Source organism: Ambystoma mexicanum, chromosome 6q (assembly GCF_040938575.1).
Source record: "Ambystoma mexicanum isolate Mex_15411 chromosome 6q, UKY_AmexF1_1, whole genome shotgun sequence".
Taxonomy (NCBI): Eukaryota; Metazoa; Chordata; class Amphibia; order Caudata; family Ambystomatidae; genus Ambystoma; species Ambystoma mexicanum.
In genome coordinates, this window is record NC_090937.1 from 1,180,485,058 (window position 1) to 1,180,503,162 (window position 18,105).

Here is an 18,105-nt window from a genome sequence, read left to right on the forward strand (position 1 = left end):
CGGAAAATCCTACAAAATAGGATAGGGTAGAAGAGAACGAAAAGTGAATACTGTCTCTCACCATCGGCTGCCTCACCCCCACTCCCTGAAGATCCCTCACTCTGGTGATCCTCCCGCACTGGTCCACCCCAGGGTCTGGGTTCAAAGGCGATGGGTGTGCAATGGCCAACTGAGAGAGAGAGATCCCCAGGGACTAGCAGGTCAGACACCCTCTGGTTTCTCACAATGCCAAGTCTATTAAGTAACTCACAAGCATTTCCTCATGCCAGTAGACTAAGGGGAATCCGTTAACAATGTCCGCTATGATTTAAAGAAAAATAATAAGCGCTAAGGCTATCTTATAAATGTGCGAGGACATCAGAAAGGAGTGAAACACCTCCATACATCGAAAAACACATGAATAATCCCTGCATGTTAATCCCCCTCCCAGCACCCGGACATCTTCCCTCAATAACATCATTCTATGACATTATAGTTTTTCTAAGCTGGGGGTTTGGACCTTCACACACCTTTTAAGCAGTGCAATATTTCCAACTGCTTTGTCTGCAAATTAACAGTTCTGTTCTGTAGAATTATAGCTGTTATATAAAATGATCACAAAATTGCGTTCCTTGCATGCCAGCTTTGGACGCTAAAGTCTCACTTTGCTTTTTAATATTTTATGAAGAAGATCTATGTATCTTTGAAAGCTCTTGCAGTGTTAGTACATGGTGGTGAGGGGCTGACCAAAATGGTGGCCAGAAACGCAGGCTGAATCCCACAGTAACTGTCTGAATTCTCGTGGCCACCCGAGCGCCTTTCCTCAGATGTTTGTCATCTATTATTTTGGAAGCCCACTCATCCTCATCTTCCCTCTCACCAGGTCCACACTCTGAAAAACCCACTTACATGTTCCTGTCCTCCTGTTTGTCTCAGCCTCTGCAATGGATATAGAAAAGGGGCAAATCCCTTTTCTATATACAATGACAGCAACCATCTTGGGTTTTTTCAAAAGGAGATTGGGAATTCAAAAAGACAATTATATACAACTATTAGCACCCTGGGGAGAGCCCCCACGGTTCTAGCAATAACCCCACAAAGGAGAGTTGACAGGGCCAGTAACAGCCCTGAGGAGTTGCAAATACTACCTGGCTTTGACGCTGGCAGGTGTTTACCGGCCCTGTCAGCAGACATTGCAGGGTTCATAACTATATTACATCTCGGCATAATATTTTCAGTTAGTAAAATAAAAGCTATCAACCAACCATTGTACTTATTCAGTGTAACTCAGACATTCTTAAAAGTTAGATATTTAAAACACGCAGTCTGGTTCTCTCGAACAATTTGCACGCCATCTGTATACTAAACAGAGAGATGGGTGTGTTGTTGATGTTCATAAAGTGACATCACTACAAGCATGAACACAAAATGGCTCCTCTTCAAAACAGTTAAAATGAAAACTACACAGTGAAAAATAACTGAAACTACACTGCATTTGAGAAAATAAACATAGCGAAACTGCTGACATGAATGTGCTTTACCATATAAAATACAAAAACAGTACCTCCTCTTTAAGGTTACACTTGGAAGAACAAGGTTAGAGAGGATATGGTTACAGCCAGACGTTACAGGTTGGGGAGGGACTGGCCCCAGACTTGGATCCACAGTTGTGCTCCCAATGAAGTTCATGTTAGTTTCACACAATCAAACCTTTCTAGCACCTCTATGGAGTCCCCTGGTCTGCATCAGCAATTCCATGCCTTGACTTCTTTTGCTTTGAAAGAGGAAGCCAAGTGTTTTCCCTGTTAATCTTCCCACATGACACCCTATTCAGTACTTAATTAAGCAACTGATCCAACATTTTTCTGTAACTAGTCACAAATTTAGGCTCTCAGCCAAAGTTGCTTTATAAATAGGGACCAGATCACCCGCATGACCAAATAAATGATTACTAGTGCACATTTCATAATGTTGAGGAAGTCTGTTGCAATGACCATTGAGACAGTCACAAATTACGCAACATAAAGCATGTAAGGGCTTTATAAGGTAAACCGGTCAAAGGAACCCTTCTTCACATTTGACTGCAGATATTGCATTTAGAAGAAATTACTTTATCACAGGTGTTCAATACGTCATGTAGGTCATAGATAATATTATGAGCGTGAGTTGCAATAATCATTTCCCTAACTGTATAGTGCAGAAAAGACACAATGCTATTAGAAACATGGAGTTGAGTATTATACTTCACTTTCATTACTGCTTAAACTCAGCAGCAAATGATTACGTGTAAATACAAATTGCATTTTCCAAGGGCACTGGGGCAAACGGTCTCATCTGGGATTGGCCGGTAAATGGGTGCTATTTCCACAGAGCGGAAATAGCGTTACCGCCGTGACCCGTGGTGCAAATGAGCATTGCATCACAACATCACCAGCATGCACATCTTGCTTTGGCGGTAACCCTATTTGCGCCGGAGCGATTAGCGTCGGTGGGAATCGGGTCACCACCAGAACGGGTAGCACAGCAGTGGCCATTTTGTAAATCACAATCCACTAAATATCACATCTCCCTGTAGCCATTCAGACCTGCAAAGAACACAGTATGTCCCAGGAGAGGGTCTGGGGCAAGGCTGCCAAAGATCCTATCCGCAAACCAAAATTCAGGGAGGGGGAGCTGGTGGTGCTTGCTGACGAGGTGGTTGCATACCATGATGAACTCATGGGGCCAGGCAACGCAAAACATCTGCCCAGTACAGGACAGCCATCTGGCATACGATCAGCCATGTCTACTACATGCACACACACAATGCAATGCATCTGAGGATGAAAAGGCGACAGGACCATCTGTGAGTTTGATGTCCCGGCACTCAGACACTACCAGAACCCCCAACACCCCGTAAAGGGGCAGACAGGTCACACAAAGATGGATGTCACACCAGGACACATCGCATCACAGCAGGTCCAGGCCCACAACACTCTCAGCCCATCAGGAGCAAGCCAATGCCAGCCGCACCCACACCCACAGCTGTGGACACCGCCGGTGGGCTTGAGCCAGTGTACTGTACTAAAAGAAATTGGCCCTCATTCCGAGCATGGCGGTCTGGGAAGTACGGTACCGGTAAGCATGCCGGTACCGTACTTCCCGGACCGCCATATTATGAGCACTACTCGCGGGAACCCGTTTCACCCACCAGGTTTTTCCTGGCGGGTGTAACGGCACCCGCAAGCAGAGCACATCAGATGCACCGGCACATGCAGAGTTGTGCCGGTGCATCCGACGTCCCCATCCCCATTCAGTCCTATGGGTCAGAATGGGGATGAGGAGGCCCTTTAATCCGGCACCCAAAAATGGGAAAGTACCGGATCTACCTAACTCAGCATGACCCGGTTCTTGCCCATTCACCGGTGCCGGAAAAAATGCAACTCCGTTTTTAACGGCGCGGCTACTGCCACAGTTGTAATGAGGCCCATTGTCTATTAGTGCCTGCCGGGCCAGTCTCCCATGCCTCACGTCATCCCTGGGAGTGGTTGCACTGGCTCCTGCCTCATGCTGTTCATCTGTGTCTTCCTCTGGGTGTGGCATGTCCGCATCTGGGGGTAGTGGCACATTCCTCAGGCAGATGTTATGTGGCATTGTGCACACTAGCATGATCTTCCCAACTTTGCCAGGGGCATACATTAGTGCACCACCATTACGAGCTAGGCACCGGAATTGGTGCTTGATGAGTCTGAATGTATGCTCAATGCACACACGGGTCCGGCTTTGGGCATGGTTGTAGGCAGTCTAGTGCAGTGTTTGTTTGTTTGTTTGTTTGTTTATTATTTATAGCGCGCGCCAGACCCGAAGGTAACCGGGCGCGTTGTTCAAGGATACTTTAAACTTTACAGGTTACGCATGTTTACAAGTAGTGGTTATACATGGTAGAAATTACATAATGCAGGACAGTAAGGAGAATATACATTGTGCATAATATATACATATAACATAATATATACAGGAAATATGCAGTAGGAAGATAGAGAGTATATAATTATGTACATAGTACGTCTGTAGAACAGTGGTTATGTTGGTGTAGGGCAGGACTATCGGTCATTTTCTTTGATCCAATTGATACAGTTAGATCTGAAGAGAGCGTAGGATTGGGGAGATCTCAAGCCGGACGGGAGGGAGTTCCAAAGCTGGGCAGCTTTGACCGGGGAGCTGTTTCCTCCGGCCGTACTTAGTTTAAATGGGGGTATCACTAACTGGTTGGAGTATGCTTCTCTGGTGGGTCTAGTAGAGATTTTTCTGTTGAATCTAACAGCTAGGTATTTGGGTGCTAGATGGTTGATACTTTTGAAAGTTAGAGAAGCTGTCTTGAGTTTGATTTTGTCCGCTGTGGAGAGCCAGTTGGATTGTCTTCTAGCCTCTGAAATATGCTCCCTTCTTGGAATTCCTAAGGCAGCTCTAAGAGCATTGTTCTGTAGTGTTTGAATCTTTTGCAGCGTATGTTTATTGGCCCCTATATAGAGTGCGTTGCAGTAGTCCAATTTCGACAGCACTAATGCTCGAGCAAGGGTTAGGCAGTTGGCAGTGGATAGGTATGGTTTTGCGGCTCTAATCAGCTTGCAGGTATATGCGGTGCTGGATGCCATTGCGCTCACCTGTTTGGTTAGGGAGAGGTGGGAATCAAGGTAAAACCCTAATGTTTTTACCTCTTTTGCTACCTTGATAGTGTTACCGTCTATGACGAAGGAGGAGTATTCTTCTTTTAATCTTTTGATGTTTTGTGTGTTCCCCAGTATGATGAGTTCCGTTTTGTCATCATTCAGGCATAGCCCGTGGGTGGCCATCCATGCCTGAATGATGAGATAAATCTTATTCACCGAGGCCAAATCTTGTTCATAATCCCCTGAGAGTGGTATGAGAATCTGAGTGTCATCCGCATAGTTAGTGTAGGTGACACCCAGATTATCTAGATCATCGAACAAGGGCTTCGTGAAGATGTTGTACATAGTGGGGGAGACACAAGAACCCTGTGGGACTCCACATGTGATGGATACAGGGTCAGCAGCAGCAGAAGTAGAGAAGACTCTCATAGTTCTACCGGTTAGGAATGATTTGATCCATGCGATGGCATGTGTGGAGAAGTGGGCAGCTGTTTCTAGGTGGGTGCAAAGCACATCATGATCCACCAGGTCGAAGGCTGCAGAGAGGTCCAGTAAGAGGAGTAGGGCCATCTTTCCGGAGTCTCTCAGCTCATCGACCTGAGTTTTAAGATCGATGAGCGCGGTTTCAGTTCCATGCTGAGGTCTGAAACCTGATTGTCTTGTGCCTAGAAGGTGGTGCAACTCCAGATGTTTTTGGATCTGCAGGTAGGCTACCCTGTCTAGGATTTTTAATAGGAAGGGTACCGTTGTGATAGGCCTGTAGTTAGTCGGGATGGATGGGTCCAATGTTTGTTTTTTTAGGAGGGGGAGGACCCAAGGTTGCTTGAGGTTATCTGGTATAGTGCCTGAGGCAAAGGAGGCATTAATAAGCTTAGAAATGAATGGGGAGAGGTCTCTGGCCGCGTCTTTTATTAGTTGGGCTGGGCATAGGTCGCCTCGGCAATTGGATGGCTTGAGTGAAAGTATTATCTTTTCGGTTTCAAGTATAGTTACTTTCGAGAAGTTAAATTTATGGTCTGGTTTAGTGCTGGTTGGAGGTTTGCCTCTTAGGTTGGTTGAGGGTGGAATATTCTGTTTCTTTATCTCAATTTTTATTTGGAGTGTGGCAATTTTGTCATTTAGTGCTTTTTGGATGTTCGAGCACCATATTTTATTTTTGTCGCAGTTATCCTGGACAGGAATGGGGTTTTCTAGTTCCTTTAGTATAAGGAATAGTTCTTTCGTTCCAGATTTGGCCTGCAGTATTCTGTTGTTGAAGTTCTCTCTTTTTGCGTTCTTTATTTCATTTTTGTAAATCTTGGAGGCATTGATGAGTGCAATTTTATTTGTCTCTGTTGGGGTTAGTCGCCAGGCAGATTCGCATTTGCGTTTTTCAAGTCTTAGAGATTTGAGGTGAGGAGTAAACCAGGTGTTTAGGTGGGCTCTGGGCTTACTCTTTCTAAGTTTCAGTGGGGCAATAGTATCTAGAGCTGTAGCCATGGAAGAGTTGAATTCATTTGCTAGTGATGAGGTGTCCAATAAGTCAGGTAGAGAGTTTAGTCTGGGGAGGATGAGTGGTAGCAGTTTTTCTGTAGTTATAAGTTTTTTGTTTCTGGTTGGCAAGGGGGGAGCCAGAGCAATTTCAATAGGTAGGGCCAAGTTAACATTTAGGAGGAAAGTTATCAGTGCATGATCTGTCCAGATTTGTGGGGTGATATCGACAATCGTTGTATTGCAGTTATAGTCAGCAACCCAGTCAAGTATACGGCCTTTTTCGTGTGTGGGTTGTAGGATTTTTTGGGAGAAGCCTAGTTCTGAGATGACATTAGTGACATTAGTTGCTTGCAGGTCTTTAGGGTCATTGTAGCCTAGGTTTAGGTCTCCTAGCAGGATAGCTTGGGATGAAGTTTTTAGGTTGTTTGAGAGGATCGTGGAAATGTCCTCCTCGAACGTGCCAATAGGGCCTGGTGGTCTATAGATAAGGTGAATAGTAATAGTTTGAGAGGGAGATGCGAGGAGTTTAGCAGTTAATGATTCGCAGGAGTTAGTCGTTGAACTTGGTTCAATTTTTAGGGTGAGATTATTTTTAGCAATAATAGCTAGGCCACCTCCTCGAGAGTTGACTCTATCTTCTCTGAGTATGGTGTTATTATGGGGTAAGGCAAGCATTAGGGCAGGTCCTGCAGCTTGGTGCAGCCAAGTTTCTGTTATGGCGAGGATGTCATAGTCTCCTATTTGAATGAGATCCGCAATTTCGGTAGCGTGTGCTATTAGTGACCTGGCATTAATAAGAGCGCACTTCAGTTGGATGTTCGGCTTTGCTGTGGCCTGGGTGTATGTGGGTCACGCACAGGGGTCATTAGCCACGCCAGCTGCGGATATCCAGAGTCACCTGCATGGGGTGGAGTACACACATTAGTCACTTGCGTCATGCCTGGGGATGGTCTCACACAGTATCGGGGCATTTGTCCGCATGTGCATGCATGTGTACATCCTGCTGGAAATTGCACTCACCCACTAGCCATGTCCGTTGTCCTCTGTGCCTCTCCATGTATACCGTCAGTGTGCTGTTGCGTTGGACCATGGAGTCGTGGGTGGAACCTGGGTAGTGGGCACATCAGTGGGTGATGATGTGGTCATGGTCTGGGGTGCTACCAACCTAACATGGGGTAAGTAAATGGCTGCAATGACACCAGCAGTTGGGCTGTGGCATAGAACCTTGCCTTCATGTCATTGACCTGGGTCTGGGTGGTGGACAGTGTAAAATGGATACAATATAAGGGTTGATCGCCAGAGTTAAACGGGAGGAGGTGTCGCTATTATTGCAAAAAACAATCTCCAACTCAGGCCCTGCCCACTAGACACCATGGAAGGATATAAAATGCTTCTCATCAAAATGTCAATGGACCCTAAAACTACCATCAACCTGCTCATTATATATAGAGCACCTAACCAGAACCACCAACGAGAATTTGACATCCCCCTCCTTATCACACCACTTATCAAACCCAACACGAAATTCACCAATCTAGGAGACCTCAGTCTAGGCTTCAATGATGCACAAGACCACAATGCCAGTGCCCTCCACACAGCTTTGACAACATGAACTTTATACAGTTAGTAACTACTCCCACCCATCAAAAAGGTAGAATACTAGATTGGATACTGACACTAAATAGCCACATCACCATTGACATACCAATCGACTGGTCGGACTACCACCTGATCAGCTTTAAACTCAATACTCAAGAAAAACTCACTCCCCACCCTACTCATTTGAACCCTATAGAAATAAGAAACATCTGAGATCTCACAGCTGAAAACCTTGCCCCAGTGTTGGTAGAGGCCTTAGCAGCCCAATCCTATACCAACCCAACCCCCACTAGCCTTGCCAATACCTACCATAACTGCCTCAAAACCACCATTGACTTCTTAGCCCGCTCAAAACTAAAACTCCAAGGTCAACCAAACGGTCTAATTTCTGGTTCAATGAGGAACTTGTAGCACTACAGCGTAATAAAAAACCTCTAGAACATATTCGTAGAAAATCCCCCACCGCCGACTCAGCCAACACCTTGCTAGCAGCAAAAAAACTCTATAAATCTACCTTTATAGCACATAAAGCCAATGCCTTTAACACGCATATTTTTAATGCAACCTCAAATTCCAAATAACTTTTCATCATTCTCAAAGAATTGGAGATCCCCATCCCTGTGACCACTTCTACTAATGCAAGCAAAGACTGGTGCACCCCCATACAAAATGCTCTAGCCTTAAAAAAGAACCATGCTCAAAGATGAAATCAAAGCTAAGAGATCTCTACTAGAGAGCAAAATTTCACCCACCCCCACTCTTGAACACTGATCAGGATAACTTAGTAACACAATTCACATTTTCACAGGTTAGCCAGGACCAGGTGCTAGACACCATAGCTAAGCTAAAACCTTCCATTTGCAAAGGAGATTGTGACCCCGCCCACCTAATCAAACTATGCGCACCAACTTTAACTCCTATCATTACCGACTTTATCAACTCTTCATTTCTCACCAATACTGTCCCAGCCAACATCAAAGAAGCGTGGGTCACCGCGCTTCTCAAAAAAACATCATTGGACCCCACTGTACCCACTAATTACCAGCCTATAACGAAAGTTCCATTCTTATTGAAAATAATTGATAAAATTGCTTACACCCAAATACAAAACCACTTTGAACAAAACCAACTCCTAGGTGCCAGACAATCCAGTTTCCGGCCTAGTCACAGCACCGAACTGGCGCTACTAGACTTTAAAATCCAATTGGATTCAATAAGAGATTCTGGGAACATGTGCATCCTACACTTAATAGACCTATCTGCCGCTTTTGATTTGGTCGACCCTGACAAATTATGCGATACTCTATCCAACAATTTCAAATTCTCCCATTAAGCCACCCGCTGGGTCAAATCCTTCCTCTCTGAACGGACCTCAAGAGTTGCCATAGGTAAGGAAGCGGCGGACCCCATCTTGGTCCCCATAGGCGTACCACAAGGGTCATGTCTTTCGCCCACCTTATACAATGCCTATACAAAGCTGCTATTTGCCGCCTTCGACGCTATGGGTGTCATCTACACAAATTTTGCGGATGACACACAGATACTCATCCCCATCACTGGTAACCATGAACAAGACATGATTAATGTGAACAAAATGTACGCCATAATCCAAAACTGGGTGGCCAACAACAGTCTTTGTCTTAATGACGAAAAGACAGAGCTTCTTATTGTGGGCTCTCCAGCCAAAATAAAATCTCTACCTTCAGATTATGCCTCCATCAACATTGATGTCATGTTCATCCCCATCCTTACCAGGTCAAAAACGCTGGGCGTCTATCTAGATACCAATCTTACAATGAACAAACATGTTAATGCTCTAGCATCAGCCACATCATATACATCCAAACTTATTGCGCTTACCCGCCAATTTCTGACCCCACAAAACTGCATCATGCTTGCACGTGCCCTTATTCTGTCCGAGTTGGACTACTGTAACATACTGATGTTAGGGTCTTCTAACATCAACTTGGCCAAACACCAACTCCTGCAAAATAAGGCGGTACGAGCTGCTCTAGGCATAAATAAATCTGACCATATCTCCAAGACCATGAGGGAAGCTCACTGGCTCCCCATCAAAGCTAGAATCATTTTTAAAACACTCAGCATCACCCACGCTCCTACCTACCTCAACAAAGCTATTAGCCACAACAAAACTATGAGAACCCTGAGATCCAATAACAGCACCCAAATCTTCGTCCCACGCTTCAAATTCACAAGAGCGGGAGGGACCAGTTTCCCAGTAGTGGCACCTAAAATTTTGAACTCCCTCCCCCACACCACCAGGAATGTGCAATCCCATCAGAAATTCAAAAAGGCATTGAAAACTTGGCTCTTCAATAAATACTAACCCCAAGGAATGGCACCATGACTGTGTAATGCCTGTAAAGTGTAATCCAGGACTGGATGTTATTCTGAACCCGCTCTGTAACAAGTGACTCAGTGAATTAATGTTGGTATTCATGATGTGATATATAACCTTAACCTGTAACCTTTACGTACCTGTAATCAGATTTGAAGTATATTGTAACCTGCGCCAGGATACCCTTGGGTTTGGGCATATAATAAATGCAATACGTAAATAAATAAATGGTGGTTCACTTGCCGCAGGAGGGCATAAAGCACCTTGGCCAGGACTGCACAGAATGTGGGATGTGCCATGCCATGCATCATGGCCACAGAGTGCTGGAAGGTGCCTGTCCCCAGGAATCACCAGTGGGGGCACAGCTGTCCGGATGTTGATCCGACTCCCTATATCTTCGATGATTGTGTCCAGCAGATCAGTGATGGTTTCCCTATTGAGGTGGTACAGCGTGACCAACTGGGTGTCAGTGAGGGCCCATTGTGATGGTCTGATCCTGCGGATTGGTGGTAGCCTTGCTTGGACAGTTCTCCTCCTCTCTTCCTCCTCCTCCTCCTCCTATCCCCCCGTGCTCCCTGGTCCCTGGTCTGGTCGTCCTGCATCTTAAGATCCAGGCGCAGCATGAGCAGATGCCTGTCCCAGCTCACAACAAATAATGGCAGCATGGTGTTGGAAACAGTGTTTGGGATAGCGGTGTGCCTTTTGTAGCCCTCTGTGGTGGATTGGGGAGACCCTTCTTATAGCATGAGATGTGATATCTCAATGCTTCTAATACCAAACCTCGGACCCTTCCTATTGTTGTGGGTGTTGTAAGCGGTGGTAACATTCTGTTGCGTTGCCGTGTGGCTTGATGCTCATCCTTTCCTCTAGTCCATTCATCGTGCAGGCGTGTCGGCTGAAGTTCCTTGGTCTCCACGGCACTTACGCTCCCATGGTTTGCAGCATAATAACCTTGGAGCCCCTCTGTTCTTCAGCCTCCTCTTTAATCCTCTGGGGCGGTATCTACCGGAGAAGCACAACACTCAGCTCGCAGGCTGACGCCTGGGAAGTTCAGGTCAGTCGAGCAGCGTCCAGGTTTAGACGTCCGTCAGAGCGGTAAGCGTTTGTCTTTCTCCTGTGGGACTAGCCGGAACAGTCCACTGGAACAGCCCATTTCAGACAGTCCATCTTGAACAGCCCACCCTGGAGAGTGGTGCTGCTCATTTGCATGCTCATTTGCCTGCTTTCTCGAGAGGAGTGGTTTATTTGCCTAGCTGCAGCTCTCCCTAGAGAAAGGTGCTGCTTTGATGCACAGTCGCTGCTCACGTTGTGTTCAGTGACTATTTCCATGGATCCTGAACCCAGGGGGTGATACCATGGGCGTCAGTAAAAAAGGTGCTGACTATGGTTTGCGCTAAAGGGACCAGTGTGGTGTCACATGACCTGTTAGTTCCGGGCCACGTGACACTAGGAAAATAAAGGAATCACCGAAACTGGCGTCAGCACGCCAGTCCGGGTTTATGCACTCCAACCGTGTGGTCGTGTTGTCTTTGCCCTACGCGCTGCGCACCATCTGCGGCCCATCAAGGCCTATCTTTGGATGTCGGGACCGCCTGCTAATAGCGGCCCGACATCACACTGGCGACGAGGAAGCAGAGGAGAAAGCCACGTGTGACCGCCCCATCAGCCCGGCACATCAGCGGAGCCATGCGGTCCGACGCGCACCGGTTGGCCGTACCGCCTGCACGGCGGCAACAGAAAACAGAGCCGTGTGTTGGCCTGGACCAGCGTCGCGGGACGCACGAAACACACATAGTACCAGCACCCGGTGAGAAGCCGCGCAAGACAGCCGCATAGCATACGCGCACCGACCGACCACATGTGGCCGACCGCGTGTAACACGCGCAGCAGGAGTGCCCATTCAGGGAGGGCGCGCATCGACCACCGCATCTCCGGCACACCCGCCGGCCTCAATAAGGTCAGAATTCAAGTGCCCCAACGTCTCTAAAGAGCGCGCATTGACACGCGTGAAGGCCGCGTATCGATACGCGCTGCATTAACAAGTGCCCCAACAGTATAAACGTTGATGCGCACCGCTACAGAGCACCTTCAGCATTTTCCCCAACGAAATGTGGGAAAGCGTGCTGCATTCCTGAACGTGTTTGCGTCCAATGAGACAACGTTGCAACACCACCCCTAACAAAACACAAGAGGGAAAAGACTTCTAACACACCCAAACGGGTTTTTCACGTCAAAGGCGAAAGCTCAGGATAACTTACGTTGACACCGGTGAAGTGAACCCACATAACCACCCTCACTGAAAGGGCCTCACCATCAGAAACAACATGTCAAGCTCTGAAACTAGCCCTGTGAGGGCCAGCACGAGCACATCCATCAGGAAGAGCCTCACTACTGACCACCCGGACCCAGCACTAACCACGCTCATGCCGCCATTTGACCCATTTACCACGGGAGCAGCCATCAGATGGGAAATCTGGTTACAACAATTTGAAATGCACCTTGACACATTACCATACCGAAGAAGAAGCGCACCTTCCTTTTACTCAACGTCGGATCAGCCATCCTGTGCCTTTTCAACGCTACCCCAGACCGCGGAGATCACAACAACTACGACGCGGCCAAGACAATCCTCACAAACATGTTCAAACCAGATCTCAACCCCGACTACGAACGCTTCCATTTCTGCATGGCCAAGCAGCGCGAAAAGGAAACCGTGGACAAATTTCATGCTCGCCTCTGCGAAATGGCAGTAGGCTGTGAGTTCCCAGACGAAGAATTCACAATCCGCCTCCAAATAATTAACGGCATTTCCTCAGAAAAACTAAGAAGAGCGATACTTTCAGAAAGGAACATGCGCCTGTCCCGCATTCTAGAAATGGCGCGCCTCCGTGAGCAAACTGAAGACCAAGTGGCGGTGATCGAAGCAGCGATCCAAAAACTCCCGCTGGACAACCCTAAGCCGTCAGAAGACGTTGCAACCATATCCAAACACCAGAACACTCGCATGAAATACAGCCAGAAGACACAGGCGCCGCCAGAACGAAGCAATGCCTGCAAATGGTGTGGCGGCCCGTGGCACAAAGGGGAATCCTGCCCAGCATGGGGATCCACGTGCAGGAAATGCAACCGTCTAAACCACTATGCTGCAGTCTGCCTGAACCCACCAAATCGGAGTGGCAGAGAAACTGCGTCACGACCGGCACCCGGGCGCCGAAACAAGTTTGCACCGAGAGAACCATCGCACCGACAGGACGGAAAGGAAAAGCCAGAGCCGTTGACCACTCCCAAAGATCCCCAGACACAAGTGATAGCGAGGACAGCGACGATAGCATATCACCTGAGCAGAAAGAGAGACGGAAGAAAGGAAGCAAACGGATACACCGAGTGCATCTCATATCAGCCGTCGAGCCTCACCGGTCACGACAAAAGAAAAGACCATCCTGTACCGTCATTGCCAACGGTGAACCGCTGAAAGTAGTCATTGACACCGGCGCAACAGTGAATGTAATGCCAGCGACAGCGTTCAGCAAGCTTAACCCGAAGCCCAAGCTTCACAAGAAGAAGGCCCGACTATATGCGTATGGATGTAAGAAACCCCTACCCGTGCAAGGGTCCTTCAAGTCAGACTTCACCCACAAGAACACTAACTGCAGGGCGCGCATCTATGTGGTGGACGCTGGCTGTGAGACACTGCTCAGCTGCAGGACAGCAGAAAAACTTAAACTAATCCACTTCGCATTCAACATCCAACACAACGAACTTGACGACCTACTTCAGCAACACAAAAAACTATTCCAAGGCATAGGACGTCTAAAAGGCTGCACCATCAAACTTCACATAGACCCCACCATAGAGCCGAAAGCCGTGCGACATCGACGGATACATTTCCACCTGAGAGAAGCTGTGGAGAAAGAACTGACCAAGCTCGAAGAAGCAGGGATAATCGAAAAGACATCAGGACCAACCTCGTGGGTATCACCAATGGTGGTGGCCCAAAAACATAAACAGCCCAACGCTGTAAGAATTTGCATTGACATGAGACTTCCCAATGCAGCGATTGGAAGAGAACGCCACATAACCCCAACGATAGACAAGCTCATCGTGGACCTCACTGGAGCAACTATCTTCAGCAAACTAGACCTCAGATCTGGCTATCACCAGCTCAGATTAGCAAGAGACTCAAGGTACATCACCACATTCTCCTCTCAACTTGGGCTAATGAGATATAAGCGGCTCAACTTTGGAATATCGTCAGCTGCCGAGGTATTCCAGCATGAAATCCGCAAGGTCATCACTGGCCTAGATGGCACCACGAACATTAGCGACGACATCCTTGTGTACGCATCGAATGAGAGAGAGCACAACAAACGCCTGGCCGCAGTCCTGGGAAGACTGGAAATGGCAGGCCTAACGCTGAACGCAGAGAAATGTGAATTTGCAAAAGAAGAACTCTGTTTCTTTGGATATATCTTCAGTGCCAAGGGCGTGTCCCCGGACCCTTCCAAGGTAAATGACATTAAGAACACAAGGGCACCTCAATCAGCCACAGAGGTGAGAAGCTTTATGGGAATGGCGACATACTGTGCGCGGTTTATTCCAGACCTCGCCAACATCGCAAGCCCGCTCCGTGAATTGACCAAAAAAGACCAGAAATGGGAGTGGACATCAGTCCACCAACAAGCATTCCAGCAAATCAAGGACACGTTATCAGCATCCACAACCATGGCGTTTTTCAACATAGAAAGGCACACTGAACTCCTAGTAGACGCCAGCCCGGTTGGCCTGGGAGCCGTACTAACCCAAACGGACAATGAGGGGAACGTATTCCCTATTGCATTTGCCAGTCGGGCGCTCACCAAACCAGAGCAAAACTATGCTCACATAGAGAAGGAAGCCCTTGCCATCCTGTGGGGATGACGCCACTTCAAAGTATACCTGCTCGGCAAGAAAGCAAAAGTCTATTCCGATCACAAACCATTGATCCCGATATTCCGAGGCTCCGCTCCCCATCTGCCAGCACGAATTGAGAAATGGATGCTGCAGCTACAGCCCTATAACATAGAGGTCGACTACCGTCCAGGGACAGACAACCCAGCGGACTACTTGTCCCGTCACCCGAGACGTGCCACCGAGGGAGAACAACACCACTCGAGGGAAACCGATGAACACGTATGCCACGTGGTCGCCGTAGCCCGACCGCGCACCCTCACCATACAGGAAGTAGCCAGTGAAACAGAAGCAGACACCATCTTGCAGCACACCACTGCTGCCATCCAGTCAGGCAACTGCAAAAACCTACCTCATGTCCATAGCCCAGCGCACCACATCAGCTCAAACCAAACTCCGAGCACTGTTTGGGATACGACACAAACTCTCCATCGCCCCCGAAGGAGTGCTCCTCAAGGGTCACCGCATTGTACTACCCAAGTCATTGGAGAAGAGAGCCCTCCAGCTAGCGCACAGCGGACACCAAGGCATCATCAAAACAATGGCATACCTCAAATCCAGAATGTGGATGCCCAATATACAACAAAGGGTAATGGAGCTCGTAGAGTCATGTGCGGCGTGCCAAGCATCCAGGAGACCGGAAAAACCCGAGCCCATCAGCAACGCTCCGAGAAGCAGCAAGCGATGGGATGCAGTTAGCATGGATCACTGCACAATCGCTGGCGAAGGATACCTACTCGTAGTGATCGACGAGTTCAGCAGATATCCTGAGGTAGAACACGTTGCATCCACAAACGCAGAAACCACGATTCTCACATTGGAAAAGATCTTCGCGACACATGGAATTCCGAGGAAAGTGAAGAGCGACAATGGCCCATCATTCACCAGCCAAGAACTGCGAGACTTCTTTAAGGACATAAACGTCAAACACCAGCGTATCACCCCCAGATGGCCCCAAGCGAATGGCGACGCAGAAAGATTCATGGGGTCGTTGAACAAAGTCATTCGCATCGCCAAAGAAAAAGGACATCCCTGGCTGAAGGCTGTCTATCGGTTTCTAAGGACGCATCGGCAAACCCCACATTCATCCACCAGCGTCAGCCCCGCCGCCCTCATGCTCGGGGTACTGATACAGGCAGAGCTCCCCATACACCCTCTGTGGGTAGCCCCCGAACCAGACATCCCAGCCATGGACGCGATGCGACTGAGGCGGAACGAACAGGAAAGCATCGCCCGATGAGCCCGCCACAGAGAGCTAACACCTGGTGATACGGTAATCGTCAGGAATCGAGCAACACCCAAAGAAAGTCCCTTAATTTTGAGCTACAACCGTGGACAGTCAGCGCGACAAACCACAGCATGGTCACAGCCACCCGTGGAAGTGAGACCGTGACAAGAAACGTGTCGCATTTCAGGAAAGTACCAGCTGAACTATGGGAAGAACAACCAGCGTCCCCAAGAAGCGAGGCGACAGCACCGCACACACCCCAGAGCCAAACATCGCCCAAGGACCGCACTGCGACACCAACCTCCAGAACACCGGCCCAGCAAGATGACCCAGCTAGATCGGGAGCCCCAAGAGTGGAGGCACCTGATAGAAGTAGCACTCGATACCTGCTGAGGGAAAGACCCCGACCGTCGTCCCGTCTTCAAGGGTACGTGGTGTACGGGATCTACAGACAGACAACCCCACCAAGACAGACTCGGAGACAGGAGAACAAGTAATTACCCTGTTAGACCACTTATGTTGAACTGTGTGTAAACACCTCCAAGTTGGGGAGGAATGTGGTGTCACGTGACCTGTTAGTTCCGGGCCACGTGACACTAGGAAAATAAAGGAATCACCGGAACTGGCGTCAGCGCGCCAGTCCGGGTTTATGCACTCCAACCGTGTGGTCGTGTTGTCTTTGCCCTACGCGCTGCGCACCATCTGCGGCCCATCAAGGCCTATCTTTGGATGTTGGGACCGCCTGCTAATAGCAGCCCGACATCACAACCAGGAGTATACATTTCATACCCCTATGCCGTGGGATAAATCCAGCTGGTTTTGTGGTCGGCGGTATTTGCGCTGACTCGTGAATCGGCGGAGAGGTATTTTCAGCGCTAATTCTGTTAAAACTGGATTTAAGGGCTATAAAAGGCCGGGACATTATCACCCATTCCCGACCTTGGAAAGGGGGCTTAAATGCTGTTAGCACTCTGGTTTTCCAATCCGGAAACCCAGGGTGATCAGAAAATGTTATTTTTATTCAATGTACAGGACGATGTGCGTGTCCCGTTCATTGAATGAAAATAATGGAACAAGATGCCTGCCATGGATCTGGAAGGTGTGTCTCCATAAGGAGCCCTTCTTCCATTTCCTTGCCAGCCAGGGAGTGGCAGCAAGAGCGCTCCGTTGGGCGTCGCTAAAGAAAAATTAGGTAAGTGGTGGGGTTGTGGGAACGTGTAAATTAAAAGAAAAGGAGGGTGTGGGGAAGATGGCGGCGAAGGGTGGCGGAAGCAGCCTTCAGGTTCCATGTAACACAGCCTTGGATCAGTAGATTCAGCACGTGATCCAAGGAATCTCATTGGCTGTTCCCCCCACATGGGTGCTAATTCAGAATGCAAATTGCAGATCGACAGGTGGCAAGCAGTGTTCCATCAAGCAGTTACGAATAATAATCCACACCTTTAATTTATGTACTTATTTTCGGCTCATCTTACTGCAGCATTCTCTTCATGGCTTCCTTAAAGCAGTCATGGGTGTGTGTGTGTGGTGGTGGGTTCGTCCCTGTGAAGAGCAAGCTAATAAAACAAGCTTTGGCAATGCCAATAGATTTGGCGTTTACTGCTGCTACTTGCATTTTGCATTTATAGGTACCAGAGTGCAAGGAGGAGAGTGCAAACTTTCAAAGGAGGATGCGTGGAAGAGAATGAGAAGGAAGGAGAATAGAGCAAGGGAGGAAGTGATAAAGAGAGGGTTCCATCGATGATGAGCAAGAGGAAATATAAGTGAGAAAGGGTGAGAGTGAGAGGGTAAGAGATAAAGCAAGTGTGTGAGAGAAAGCATGAGAGCGGGTACAGAGTGGGGGTGAGGTGGTTCAGTGGGTTGCAGAGAGA

General features: G+C 48.2%; 1 protein-coding gene across 5 annotated transcripts in view; it reads right to left on the reverse strand.

Moving 5' to 3' along the window:
- Positions 1-18,105, reverse strand: part of LOC138516572 (toll-like receptor 1) — a 236,469-nt gene that overhangs the window by 119,516 nt on the left and 98,848 nt on the right. The window lies entirely within an intron of this gene.